Here is a 15,042-nt window from a genome sequence, read left to right as displayed (position 1 = left end):
GCCAGGACTGCTTTGTTGCTTATCCTGTAACCTGCTGGAAATCACCCAGTAAGCTAATACTCCCAGCAGCCAGCTCTCAGTCTGCTCGTATACCTGCTTGGGCCATTTTCATTTGGGCCTCTCCCCTCACAGGGATGGAAAGGCCAAGCTCAGGGAGGTCCCACAGGCCAAGCAGCAGGGACAAGCCCACACCCTGGGTGAGGTTCTTGGAGGAATGCAGAGGGACTAGCGGCCCCTCCCCAAACTCACTCAAAGCAGCCCTACTGGCCACAGGCCTCCACAGGGACTCCTGCTGGCCAGCTCCAGGAGCACAAAGCCCTCCTGTCTGGTCAGTGCAACTTGGAGCTCTGGAACAAGCAGCCCGAGACATGCTGCCCCCAACCCCCAAAAGGTGGGTGGGAAGAGAGCTGCCCCATCAAGGTGCCCCACTCAGGGCCTAGGGAACCGCGGAGGTTAAACCACAAGGCAGCGGGGTGTGTGAGGAAGAACTCTCTGGGCCTCGGCTTTCTCATCTGTAAAACGGAAGTCACACTGACTGGGCTTTCTCGGGCAGTGGTGGGGTTACAGGACAGATGGTGTTGGGCTTGCTGTCTGGTACACAGGCCCCTCAGTAACCCCTTTCTAGCCTTTCCCATACAGAAAACAGCAAATGGTCTTAACTTGAGCCCTGAATACCCAGGTCCTGAAATAACCATCCTGAAGCCCCCACTGGGTTGTGAGTTAAGCAGAAGATCTCTCTGAGCTTTTCCTGCGCCATTTCTGTTTGTGTGTCTCTAGCCTCTGGACACCATCTTGTCTTCCTAGTTCCTGAGAGCTACTTTACACACAGATCCTGTCTCAATCCAAGGAGAACAGGATACATTCAAACAAGATACACCCCAAGTCCACATGCCTCATTCTAGACTTGCCACAGTTACAATAATTGGTCAGGCAGTGTGACTGACACCCATGAACACCAATCAGTGATGGAGCTCTAACTTTAGTCAATCTCTGGTACTTAGAACTCCCAACAACCAGTGTGGAGGGGTCTTCAGAGAGTCACCACCCTGCCTCAAAACACACCATCAACCGCAGTCCCCTCTGCCAGGTCAGAGGGTAACTGTCTACTTCCCCCATGAGACTGTCAGCTCCACAACATGGAGAACAAGTCTTCCTTTAATAGCTCTGCGCCTCGGTGACACGCACACAGCAGGAGATATAGGGTGGGGACCGAATGAATGCCTAATCTCCAGCTCCTGACTACACACTGGCTTGTTTGCTTGGTTTGCTTTTCTACGCTCTGAATGAGGCCCAACCTTTGATCAAACCCCACTATGATCAGCAGGAAGATCCTCTTACCTGATGGCAGAGAGATGGGATAGGAAGCTAGGAAGTCACTGATCTTGTCTGCCCTTCATATACCCACCTCCCAGCCTCCATGAAGTCATCCCACCATGGCTTAACCCTTGGGAGGAGACTCTCACACCATTCTTTTTTTCTTTTTTTTGTATTTTTCTGAAGTGAGAAGCGAGGAGGGAGACAGACAGGCTCCCGCATGCACCCGACTGGGATCCTCCCAGCAAGCCCACTAGGGGGCAATGCTCTGCCCATCTGGAGCATTGCTCCATTGCAACTGGAGCCATTCTAGTGCTTGAGGTAGAGGCCATGGAGCCATCCTTAGCGCCCGGGCCAACTTTGCTTCAATGGAGCCTTGGCTGTGGGAAGGGAAGAGAGATAGAGAGAAAAAAGAGGGGGAAGGGTGGAGAAAGAGATGGTCACTTCTCCTGTGTGCCCTGGCTGGGAATCGAACCTGGGACTTCTACATGCTGGGCCGACACTCTAACACTGAGCCAACCAGCCAGGGCTCCAGAGACACTCCATTCTAAAATTGGTTGTAAGGTGGGAGGCCTGGATAGACAACAGATGTCTGGGGGTTGATGGGGGCCATGAAGATTCCCCTCCTTTAACTATGCCTCAGCAGTGACAGGCCTAAGACCCCCCAGCTGAGCTGCAGCCCTTGGCCATGACAGGCCATAACTTCATTCCCCAGGAAGTGAGTAATATGGTCATTGGCTCCAACTCCCTATAGCTCTGGCCTGTCCTCTAGACTGCAATGTGGATGTCTTCATCTCCACTCTGTTCTGGTCTCTGGATCAGAGCTCCCACTCAACCTGTGACTATCCAGGACCCCCAACCCTTAAACCATCTCAAGAATGAATTGAGACGCCCCAGATGGGCAGAGCATCGCCCCCTGGTGGGCGTGCCGGGTGGATCCCAGTTGGGCGCATGCGGGAGTCTGTCTGACTGCCTCCCTGTTTCCAACTTCAGAAAAATACAAAAAAAAAAAAAAAAAAAAGTGGAAGCCTTTTAAGTCCAAGAAGGCCACTTTGTGTCTGGCTCTTAGTGAAGCTGGGACACAGGGCTGGGCTCAGAAGCAGAAGAATGAAGCTAACTACTCATATGGGAGGCATTGAGGCAGGAGCTCTGGATGCTCTCCTTCCCTGTGCAAAGCCCTGATGATGAGATCAACTTCCTTCCTCTCCTCCCAAGAATAAAATCCTTGCTTTGTTGGCAAAGAGGCCTAGGCATTCGCCAGCCCTGGTCCGGCTCTCGTTATCAATGCCAGGGTGCGCACACCCTCGCAGGACTCTGGGGAGCAGCGTTCCTTACACCAAAGCAGGAGCAGTTCTGAGGCTCGTGTAGGGGGTGCTTGAGGACGCGGAGGAACGGAATCGGAAGGAGGCCTCCCAGGGCGGTGTTGGGGCTAAGAGGGGTGAGAGCCCATTATTTTTTCATTTTCTTTTCTTTTTTAAAAATATTATTGATGGATTGATTTTAGAGAGGGAGAGAGAAAGAGAGAGAGAAACATCGATTTGTTATTCCACTTATTTATGCGTTCATTGGTTGATTCTTGTATGTGCCCTGACCGGGGACTGAACCTGCAACCCTGGTGATGCTCTAACCAGCTGAGCTACCTGGCCAGGGCTATTTTTTCATTTTCAAGGGCGGGTCATTCTGCTCCAAAGTGCTGAGCCAGTTTCATTATATCCCCACTCGACCTCCTCCTCCCCCTCCTCAGATTGCTAGGCACAAAGCACACATGAAAACAGTGCCAGTTTAAACATGTAGAGGATCAGGACACTTGGCTAATGGGCAAGATGGGGGTAAGGACACCCTAGGCAGACATGAGAGACCCTGGGGAAATGGGCTTCTCCAGTTTACCTCAAGGAGAAATGGGGACAGCAAATAGCCCCCCCCAACTCCTGCAGAGGCTGGTGGAGCCCTCCCATGCTGGGCTTTGAGACCCCTCGCTGGCTTGAATTCTGGCCTCTCTTTAAGCCCCAGAGCTATTGCTTTCACATCTCCTATTGAACTTGAGAAGGACGGAGGAGGAGGGGCAAGGGAAACTGCATTCTTCCCCATCAAAGCCAAGAGTCTAAAGTAATACTTCTGGTTGTAACTGATCCCAGCCTGTTTGTGATTACGGCCCCTTGCTTGCTTTCTGGCAGGACTTCCCTAGAACCCCGCAGTACGACTAACGGGGAGAGACACCCTCAGAGCTCACTTGGATAATCTTGTCCTCGTCTGACATGACCAACAACGTCCGTCAGCCTCTCTGCTCTCAGCAGTTTTCCAGGGCAACTCTTCAAAACATTACTTTATTTTTAAAAAAGGGGGGAATAAGTCACCCCCAACCCCTACCACGAAATTCCACAGCACTAATCATTTCTTCTGTTACCAGCACCATCCTGGAAAACATGCAGCACCAGCAGTCCCATTGGCTGATGCAAATTGAAGGAGAGAAGAAGGCTGGGGATTGGACTATCTTCCTCTTTTGCCTACACCCCTCCTTTCTATTAGGGGACACACACACACACACACACACACACACACACACACACACAGCTTTTGCTGCCATAGCCCAGCAGTGGCTTAGCAAAGCTCAAGACTATTTCTCAGCTGCTCTTTCTCCGGAAATTTAATCTGCAAAGCATTTGGCCTCACAAAATCCATGCCAAAGGTGTCCAGGAGCCCACGAGTCCCCTGTGATCATCATTACAAACCCAGGAATGTTTGCAGCCAGTGACCCATTTGGCTGCTAGGGAGAGCCGGCTGAGGTTTGCCAACATGGTCAAATTCCCCTTGCCTGCTCCCTCTAAGCTGACACTGGCTTTTTCTCAGAGCCCCAGAGGTTAGAGGGGATCTAAGGAGCTCCAGAACCATGATGATGAAAAGACTGCTTCTCACCTGGCCAACAGCACGACCAGGGGAGTGCAGAGCTTGGTACCTGGCAAGCAGCCGAGGCCACCGTCTGCACTGCCAAGCACACCTGTTTTACAGGTGGGGAAGGCTGATGCTCAGAGAGAGAGAGTAGCTTTCCGGGGTCACCTGGTTCATGTGTGGCTGGGCCTAGAACTTAGATTGACCAAGATCCTCTTAAAATGCTGGCATTCCTTCCACGAGGGCACACTGTCGCTCTGCCCATTGAGATGACACCCTGAGCCCTGCTTAAGTGGCAATCCCTTGACCCAAAGCATCTGGCAAAAAGTGGGCGGCTAAAAGTGGCAGAAAGCCTCCCAGAGCACAGGGAGGTCACTTGGCCAGGCTGGGAGAAGTCTGAAGCCAACAGTGCAGGCCCTGGTGCAGGGCCGGAGACCCAGCAGTGGGAGCCCCTGGATGGCAGGACTCGATCCCGAAAATAGGGGCATGATGAGTGCAGAGAAGGTGAGAGCCTCGCGGGGGCATCCACAGAAGTATAGACAATAAATGAGAAAAACAGTGTCCAGGAACACGGGACCGGACATCGAGCCAACCTCGACAGCGACCTCATCACCTTCCTGGGGGAAGGGAGGAGCGAACGAGTCCGGAGAGCGCCTCCGGTCGGGGGGTAGGCCCAGAGCCGGCCAGTGGGAATGCCCCACCTTGGTTCCGAGAAGTGGCTTTGTTAGACAGGGGAGTCTGCTTCCTCAAGTTGGGGCCTCTGATCGTGATCTTAAAGGGGGAAGCTGCTATGTATGAAAAAAGGAGTCTGTCTGAATGATACGCAGGAAGCGCCTCCAAGTCTGGGGCCTGCCTCTGCACCGTCTGTCTGTCTCCAGGCTCCGCTTCAGCACCAGGCTGAGGGGCCTCGGGTCGGGAGCTGGAGTCAGCTCGCCTCCTTACCGCACCTGAATGGGGGCCGGGCCTCGGCCAGTCAGGGCTGAGCCGGGGTACACCCACCCTCAGCGGGCGGTGAGGCTTGGGTGGTGCTGGGAGAGACAACAGCCCTAGGAGACGGTACCCTCTGTACCACCAGCCCGCAGCTGGGTGACAACCTTGCTATGAACTTGCTGTGTGACACTGGGCAAGTGCCTTCCCTTTGCCAGGCTCCCTTCTTCCTCTGACGAAGGAGCAGTACAGCAGACGATCAGAAATGTCGCCCTCAACTTGGTAAGGAAGGAAGAACCGCCCAGCCCAGCAATACTGTGCTATCTGCCTTGCAGGTGGTAGGCACACTGTGAGAACAACTGACCCACTGCGTCTGGGCCTGGATCCTGCAGTGAGCGAGGGCTGGAATGCCGTCACCTCCAGAGACGCAGACTGCATCCTATGGGAGCAGTCACTCAAGCAGGGCTGAGACTGCTGAAGGACGCGGTGGAGGGGCCGGAGGCCGGAGGGCAGCTCCTCCCTGCATCCCGTGGGTTTGGGAGGGGGGCTGCCCAGCGCTGCCCAGGCACAGCCCAGGCTCTGCCCTCACACCCTCAGCCCTGCCTGCCAGGGCCCTGATGAGCAGATCTCTGGGGACACCACAAGTGCCCCTGCCCACCCACCCACCCACCAGGTCCGGCCCATGGACCTGGCTGCCCCAAGGCTGGAACACTCATGCAACTCCTCTGCAGGAAACTGAGTCAGCAGGCTCCCATCCCCTTTCATGTTCCCTCCGATCCTCCCCTTGGCCTTTCTCCTACCTCAGCCAGGGCTGCAGCTTGCCTGACCTCTACTCTCCTGTTCTCTGTAGCCTGAGCAACCCACGCAGCAGAACGCTCTTGGCTTTGGCTTTCCAAAGAAATCCACAAGGAAGAGATTTCCAAACATCCCCATTTCCAAACAGTGGATAAATAAGTAGCATATGTTGGGAGGCCATGCCTCACCTCCCAGCTGTGCAACCTTGAGACAGTCACTTAACAACTCTGGGCTTCAGTTTCTGCCTCAGAAAGATGGAACGCTAACATCCGCCCTTCCTCTTACCAACACACTTTATAAACTACAGCTTCATGTCTTATCATCAAAATATTCTGATTCAGAAAGAAGTCACCTTGGAAAAGGTCTCAAAGCTCCTTACTATCTGGCATGAGCAGGCACTCCCCAGGTGGCCTTGACCTCTCCGATGACCCGCCAGCATGAGTCTTGAGAAAACATGCCATGCGTGTTCAGGCCACTGTGCTTAGAACGTTCCTTAAAACACACGGTTCTGGGACACGGCGATCCAAGGGCGGACTGTGGCCATGCCGACAGGCCAGACGGAACAGGAGAGATACTGTCGTAGCACAGCATCTCACACCCACTTGTGGCTCGCTCATTTTACGGCCCCTCCTTGGCAGACTCTCTCTCCCCAAGCTTGGCTCTCTCACCTCCCGTGGTGCCTGGCCACTTCCCTATAATCCAGTCCAATAAAAGCTTAGGGGAGGCAAAGACATTTTTGCATGAGCCCGAGAGGTGCCAAAGCAGGGAAATGTAGAAGCTGGGCCGAGGCAACTAAACGAAACCAAAAAACCCCGATAATTTCATATAGCATGTGTCAAATGTACACAGAAATAAACTTGAGGGTGACGAGAGCCGGAAGCTTCCCTTCACTTACGGGGATTTGCCAGCTCAGTGCCCAGGATGGGGAGCCCCAGTGAACACGGGCTCCCACAAGGCTTCTGGGGGCAGTTGGGTTAACTGGGTCAGCCTGACCGTTCTCCTGCAGGGAATACAAGTCAGCGCTGGGCACGCAGAGGATGAGGTTGTGGAATCTGAAAAGCTGCTGATAGAGGGGAGTGATTACCCTGGGTAACCCTGCTACCCCCACAGTGGGATAATCTGGGGACAGAGCGAGGGGCAACTTCTCAACCCGCATTCCCTGATCCTGACAAATCATACACACCCAGAAAGTGCCCACTCCAGGGTGGAAATCTGTTATGGAAAAGTGGAGGAAACGCCGAGCGGGGAGACCTTTTCCCTGAGCTTCAGCCTCGTGGTGGGACCTGTCACTTCTACTGGTGACCAGGGCCCTGTATGTGCGTTGGGGGCAGGCAGGTCTCCAGTGCTGGCTGCTCCCTGGGCACCTGGGCTGAGCTGTGTCTGGGGAGGGGAGTGAGGTCACCTGCTGGCTCCCACTGGTGTGTGGTGGCTGTCATACCGAGAACAACATGCCTTGGTCTGGTGCCACTAGGCCTGTCCCTCTTCTCTGCTCTCCCCACCACTCTCCCCGGGCCCAGCTGGCCTCTGGTTCTCCCTCCGTTCCCCACACTCCATGCCTGCTCAGCCCGACCGGCCCCTTTTCAGAGAGGCCTTCCCGAGCCACACTGTCCCTCCTCCCCTGCTGTCCGCGCCGTTTACTCAAACTCTGCGAGTCCTCTCCTGCTTCCCTTGTGACTGTCTCTCCTACATGTGAGCCCCGAGGGGGTGGGCTTTGTTCAAAGGGCACCGTCATCTCTGGGCCCCAGCCTGGCACTTGGTCAACTACGCAATATGGTTTCGGGACGACCAATCGCTGGAGACGGGCCATACTGGGGTCTGAGTAGTGTGTGCTCCCCTAGTCCCCTAGTGTTCGAACCCGGAACAGTGGCATTTGGGTGGTGCTTATGAACAGACCCAGAGCAGACTGGTTTGCTCCTCCAAAGGGGAAGGCAGGCATGATTCTCTGGCAATTCAGTGGGATTTCCAAAGTCACCACTGCACCCTATTTTTTTGCTCAGAAATAATTGTCTAAGGAAAATGATCTTTGGAGGAGTTTGGGACAGGATAGACCCACAAAGGCAACGTGAGGTCAGAGTGACCGGCCCAACCTGAGCAGGTGGAGATGAGGCAGAGAGTGCCCAGAGCCCACTGCCTGACCTAGCCACCTGGCAGCTGCCCCAGGGACCGGCAGCCGGCAGCTCTCAGTGCTGACAGCCCTTGGAAACCTCCTTAACAACAGCCCACAAAGATCTGGCTAAAGGAAAGAGCGATTCCAGCTCCTGGACACATCTTCGCCGCCACACTGCTCCCGCAGCCAGGGTCGTTGCTTCCGAGTACCACTACTCTCAGGTCCTGCTCCCGCCCACCAAATTCTGAGAGCTCCATCCACTGCTGCCAAACTTCCACCTTCTCCATCAGCTCTCACCTGAAGCAGCCATCTACCTGCCTTGCTATCTCAGCCCCAACGAGCCCAGACCTCTACCTAGCACCCCACTCACCTGGAACTGGAGTTCCCTCCCTCTCTGCCTCTCTGCCCCTCCTCTCCCTCCAGGCCCCAGCTCAATGCATCCAACTCCTGCACGCACCTTCCCTAGCAGCACGAGGCTCTCCACCCGCACCTGCCCCTGGAATGCCAGCACTGCGCCAGGCAACAGAGCCACTGAGGGCGGCCCAGGTGGGCGACTCCTCTCCCAGCCTTGCATGAAGCCCCCTGCCTCATAAGGGCACTGTCCCTGGGTCACCAACAGAAACTGGATTTCTGTCTCCATCTCTCCTAGCCTGGGGCGAGGGCAGCTGCCTGAGCAAGGGCTGCAGGGGTGCGACTCCGGTCCTCAGCACGCCCTCCTGCCTCCACCCCCCTGCAGGAAGCCCCCTGCTCATCTTACTCTCCTCGGAGACCCTCTAGCACTGCCGAGAGGAATCCACTTTCTGTCAGGCGGGAAAACCAAGGCCCCGCGAGGGAGACTGGCCTGCGGGGGGCCTCAAGGGCAAACTGTGGCAGCGCTGCCCCAGTCCAGCCGTCCTACCCGACTCCCGGGTACTGAGTCCTCAGAGTGTGCCAGGCCCACAGCTAAGCACAGAATTCCTTTTGAATCAGCGTATACCTACAGCTGTGGGGACAACTATCCCCATTTTGCAGATAAAGAAACTGATGTTCAGAGGACCCAGGGTCACCAGGAAGTACAAAGTCGACATTAAAACCAGGCTTACCTCAGTTGGAGCCCATGTTTTTCATTGCAATCTCCTTCTCAAAACAATCTGTGGCCTGGGGTGGATAAAGCTGGGTGAAGGGCCCACGGCTGGATCAAGTGCCCACTTCTGCCCCTGGGTTTATGCTCTATGGCCCTTTCCCTGCCCGCTGGCTCCGTGAGGTGGATAACAAGTGCACACCAAAGACAGTCTTGGACCAGAATTGACTTTGGAATCGCTGGTTAGGCTGCTGTAGCAGGAACATACATGTGCTGCACGTGAAGAAATGTTGTCAGAGACCCAGGCCTTCTGATGGCTGAAGAGGACCTCATGGAGGCCAGTCACCTCATCCAAATGGGGCTGGCTCACCGGAACCAAACTCTTAAAAGGCTGTTGCAGAGCTAAGAGGGTTAGTTCACTGATCTGCAATGCAGATTGCAATAAGCCTGCCTTTATTGGAATGCCTAGCCTGTCTTTATTGGAATGTCTCTTTTCTGGGGTAACTTGGCAGTCTGAATTAGCAAGCAGATGGTTCCTTAAGCACATAAACTAAGCAAAAAGACATAGGAGATATTCATAATCTACTTAAAACAACAGAAAGTGTGCAAAACTACCTCAGCCTCATGTTACAATCTATGCCTTCAGTACTCAGAATGCTCACATCCATTAGAGTCTAAGCCCCATCAAAGTAGGACCCTTACGGGCATATACCCAATCTGCACAGGGCCTTGGACAAAGGAGGTATTTGAGAATTATGTGGAAACAGAAATTAAGTGACCCCAACTCACAGCACACAAACCAAGTGTTCAGACTCCTGATTCTTGGTTTTCTCCACTACACACACAGAGCAAATACAAGCAAAACAGTTTTAGTCAGTGTTTTTGGGCTACCTTACCCCTCTAGAGCTGCTTTCTTTAAAACCTGCCTTCCAACAGCCACCACTGAAGAAGCTGGCTAGGGCCCTAGCTGGGTAGCTGTTAGAATGTCGTCCCGATACATCAGATTGTGGGTTTGATTCCCAGACAGGGCAAATACAAGAATCAACCAATGAGTGCCCGACCTGTGGTGGCGCAGTGGATAAGGCATCGACCTGGAACACTGAAGTCGCCTGTTTGAAACCCTGGGTTTGCCTGGTCAAGACACATATGGGAGTTGGTGCTTTCTGCTCCTTCCCCCTTCTCCCTCTCTCTTTCTTCACTAAAATGAAGAAATAAAGTCTTTAAAAATTTTTTTAAGCCTGACCAGGCGGTGGCGCAGTGGATAGAGCATCGGACTGGGATGTGGAAGACCCAGGTTCGAGACCCCGAGGTCACCAGTTTGAGCGTGGGCTCATCTGGTTTAGGCAAAAGCTCACCAGCTTGAGCCCAACGTTGCTGGCTCAAGCAAGGGGTTACTTGGTCTGCTGAAGGCCCGCGGTCAAGGCACATTAAAAAAAAATTTTTTTTTTTAAATCAACCAAAGAATGCATAAATAAGTGGAACAACAAATCAATGTTAATGTTTCTCCCTCTCTCTAAAAATCAATAAATAAAAATTCTTACAAAAACGTTGGCTAGAAAGCCATGTTTATACCCCGTGACACTTCTACAGCTGATTGGCCCAGGGCTGAATACCTGACGTAAGGTCTGTCAATCTATTGGTTGGCCAGGAACCAATCAGAGTCAAACATCAAATTTTGAACTCAGAGAACCAGAGATCATTGTCAATTGGTGGTGGTTATCTCCACTGAAAGTCAGTCTAGTCCTGACAAACCAACAGCAGGAGAACAGGCTGCTGTTATGAGTGAACAGGAAGAGAAGGATGACTGATAGAAGAAGTTCGAAGCTGGGCTTTAAATCCACATGGTGCCCGAGAGAGGCAGACAAGAGTAGCTGCTCTTGTGTTGACTTTCTGGTTCCTAGTCCCATGAGGCTGCGATATACTTCCCACCCTTGGGTTTGATGAGATTTTCCTGCAGTCTTTCAATAATCTTCATTAATCCTTTCAATAATGAACAAGTCAAAGTAGATGTCTGTCCAAGATTTAGTTTTTTCACCTGCATAATTTCTTACCTGGGTGGACCAGTGGAGCTCGAAATTCCTTGCTAGCACAAGGTTTTGATCATAGATTCCATAGTTATGTGCCTCCAAGGAAGTATAAGAACTATCAGTGTTATCACTCTAGTACCAGGAAAGAAGCAAAGACTCAGAAGGAAAGCTGAGGCAGGAAAAGAATGAGCATCTGTTGACTCATCTCCCCACACCCGCCCTTGGCTCCGGGTCCTGAGGAGGAAACAATCTTCGAAGGTTGCATACAGCTTTGCTCAACTCAGAAATAAGAGCAACTGGGACCCTGCCGTCGTCACTGCTCTGCCAGAACTCAGACCAGATTACGACTGCTGGAAGGTGAAGCCAATGTAGTCTTTGAGGCCTAAGAATGTCCTACTCAGGAAGCATTTCAGGCACCACTTTTTGTGTCAAGACAAGACAACAATGGCAGGTGCATGCTCTGCTGGTTGGTAAAGCCAATAGAGCTGTTGCATCTTTCTGCTGGATTTGTTCGTCAATGGAGAAAAAGAAGCATCTCCAGGCTGGGCTCCAGGCCCATTGCTTGATCAAAAATGCTTCCCCTGAAGCCACTCAGGTTTCACGTTGGCTGTCTCTGACTTTCGTCCACCCCTGTTCCCTAGAATAGGCTTGTCCTCAGAGCTGAGTGCACATCCTCCTCTGCTACTCCTCTCAGCTGTCGCTTATCCTCGAGTTCAAAGAAACAATGAACAGGAAGTCCCACTGCCTACGAGCACCAGGTTGGAAGGAGGGACACAGAGGCATCCTTCTCCAGCAACACGCCATGGAAGCCCTGCAGTCATCCCAACCGGCCCTTGCTTCCCCGACCCACAGTGTCAGCAGTTCGGGGATAGTCCTACTCACTCTCCCCCTGCATGCTCTGTACAGGGACAGAGTTCAGCTATTGGACTCTAGGGGAATGACTTAACCTGTTACTTTAGCCGCAAAGTGGTTAAAGTACCTTCTACTTCGTGGGGTCTTTCCATGACTGCAGTAAAATGACACATGTGAGGTCTGACCTAAAACTGGATTTGATTGTTGACTGACTCCCAGTTGCCTTCCAGACACATCTCTCTCTCTTTAGACCAGTAAGATAATAGAGCACTGGCACAACCATGCCTCCAAATCGCTTGGTGGCTATGGTCCCAGGCAGAGGGCTCGGAAGAGCAGGGGAAGCCAGTGGTGGCCGGATCCCTCTATGGACACTCCACTCAAGGGACTTCCAGTCCAGTGAGAAGGGAACACAGGCAGGGTCCTGGCTCCCAGTGGGCAAGGCCAGGCCCTGGTGCTAACTGGGACTACTGAGTGAAAATGCCTCAACATACCCACCAAGCCCCAAGGTCAAAGGCATCACAACTGGGTCTTTGTTTTAGAGTTCAAAAGCCTCACACAGCACTCCTTACAAAGCCAGTTTACAGGATGTACAACATACCCCCCTACCACCACCACCACCAGACATCTAGTTTCCGAGAACTGGGAAACTGCCCACCCAAGGATCTGAAGTTCGGCCCTCTTCCTTTCTCCCCTCCACCCACTTAGTTTCTCTGGTTAAGCTGGCTGCCCAGTCCAGACCTCCTGGTTTTCAATGGTGACAGACAGTGTGGGTCTGCACAGTGAACACAGCCCTCACTGTAAACGTCTGCCGCCAGGGAGCCATCTCCCTCAAGGGTCAAGGTACGAAACTCCCAGAGAAGTGGGGAAGCCACTTCCGGAAGGCTCTCCCCACCTGACACCCAGGGCTCTACGGAGTCTCTCGGCCACGGAGCTGAGACAAGGGAGAGGGCTCAGGGAGGTCATCCTCTTCAGGCCCTGCTTCCCAGCTGCCACCAGTTACCTCCAATTTACAGAAGGAACAACCGAGGGACCCGAAGCCACCCAGCCAGTAGCTGGGGGGAGGAATCCTGCTTGCAGGGACAGCAGCTCCCGCAGAGGGCTGCCAGGCGAGGCTCTGGGGACCCAGGCTGCCCGTGCCCGCTCGGCCATCGGACTCCTCAGAAGAGGAGGTGCCTCTATGCCTTTTCCGGGCCTAACACGGAACCCCCAATTTGTCAAGAATCTTCCTCCTCCACTGTAGGCCGGACTCCACACGGTCCCAGGGGCCTGGATGCGGGATGGGAAGGCAGAGGACACACCCGTCCCTGGGAATCAGAGAGTCTTTATACAGCAGGCTTTCTTTTGTTTGGGATCTTGTCTTGAGCCATCCTGGCCAGTGGCTGGTACCCACTCCTCCTGCTGCTCCAAGGCAGGGAGGTGGCAGAAGGGTCCCTACGCTAGAACTCTGCTTCTGAGCAGACTTGACCTTATACGGAGAAGTGGGCCCGCCTTCCTTCGGAACAAGTTCCAAAACAAACATCTCTCTCTCTGTCCTCAGCTGGTGTCTCCCATCCACCAGTACAGATCCCCTCCGCTGGGTACTGTGGGTTTCCAGAGCTAGGTCCTGTGACAACACAGCTTCCCTGGGGGGCTGGGAGCTGGGGCTGATACTGGGAAAAAGGCTAAAGGTAAAGCTGTGCAGGAAAGAGACCCATGTGGGCTCCTGGGGTGAAGGACCCAGGCCTCATGCTGGGGACGTGGCTCTGCCAAGGGGACTGCTGCTGTCGACCTTGGCAGTGACTCCAGGCACACAGGCCGAGCCTGACCGCTCTGAGAAGGGAACAGGCTCCGAAGACCCCAAATCCAGTGGGGCCATGAGTCAGACCTACATGGGCAGCGCAGCCTAAGCTCCCCTCCCCAGGAGGCCTGCTGGGATTTTCTTAGCATCTCTGTAGCTAGTTGCGGCCCACAAGCCTAGGAATCAGGGGTGCAGGAACATTCCTGTTCTGTTCTGCTTTTAACTCAGATGACTCACTTCCCCTCAAATCTTCTGAGTGTCAGTTAATCTATAAAATGGGCACAGTCATCCTTTGGCCTGCCGTCCTTTCAGCGCTCTAAGTACTGGAAGGGAAATGAGTGGGACAGGAAAAGGCGAACCGGCCCCTCCCCTCCAGAGGATCCTCTCAGCACAGCCCGCAGAGGTTCCTGGCCAGGGGCCTTCCCTTGCGACAAACCCAAATCGAAACAGAACACCCCAGGAACCAACTCAAGCCCAGCAGACCCTGGACAAGCTGCCGATGAATGTCCTGGGCCAGAGTCGGCCCCGGCCCTGCTGGCGGCCACAGGGGCCTGCACCTCCAACTGGCCCTCTTTCTCCACCTACAGAGACTCCTGCTGCCAAGGGCACCAAGGCTCTCAGGTGTGCCCGGCCAGAACCTGGGAACCAGCAGTGCCCTGGACAGCCCCAGACAAGACACAGCTCAGCTCCCAATGACAGGGTGACTGCCGCAGGACCCTCCCTGGCCCCAGGACCTGGCTCCATCCCCCTGTCTGGGCCCTCTTCCCAGGTCCTGGCAGCCTTCAGCTCGGCAGGGGGCAGTCAGCTCACTGCCCAGACACCAGCCAACCCCTACAGGCCTGGCCTTTTCTCAGACAGCATGCCAGGGACCCAAGGACCCTAGACCCCACAGTGATGTCGTGGCCTGCCTTCCCCTACCCCTGCCTGGGCCTTGGCTTCTACTCTGGCCCCGTAGGGGAGAGCTGCTGTAGGGTGCGCCTGAGCTGGGAGCCACCTTCCCAAGGGGCCCAAGAGGGCACAGGGCTCCTCAACGTGGGCTGGACAGTCACACCCACACTGCCACCCCAGCCTTGCATGAACACAAGCCGGTTAATCACCCAGAGCGGTAGAGACATTCTTCTACCACCAGGCAAACTGCTGGCCTGCAGCCCAAACCAACAGGGGAAACTTCAGCCTCCTCAGCCCTCTCCCTGCCAGATGCAAATAACGTATAGTTGCAGAGGTGGGGGAGGAGGAAGGGAACAAAAACCAGCCGTCCATCCAAGGAGCCGGGCTTGGAACCCCGAGGGGAAGGCCA

General features: G+C 54.2%; 1 protein-coding gene across 5 annotated transcripts in view; it reads right to left on the bottom strand.

Moving 5' to 3' along the window:
• The window catches only part of SH3PXD2A (SH3 and PX domains 2A), a 241,501-nt gene that overhangs the window by 39,798 nt on the left and 186,661 nt on the right, over positions 1-15,042 (bottom strand). The window lies entirely within an intron of this gene.

This window comes from Saccopteryx leptura, chromosome 13, assembly GCF_036850995.1.
Source record: "Saccopteryx leptura isolate mSacLep1 chromosome 13, mSacLep1_pri_phased_curated, whole genome shotgun sequence".
NCBI lineage: Eukaryota > Metazoa > Chordata > Mammalia > Chiroptera > Emballonuridae > Saccopteryx > Saccopteryx leptura.
Note: the sequence above shows the minus strand (reverse complement) of the source record. Positions and strands in the feature narration are given on the sequence as shown.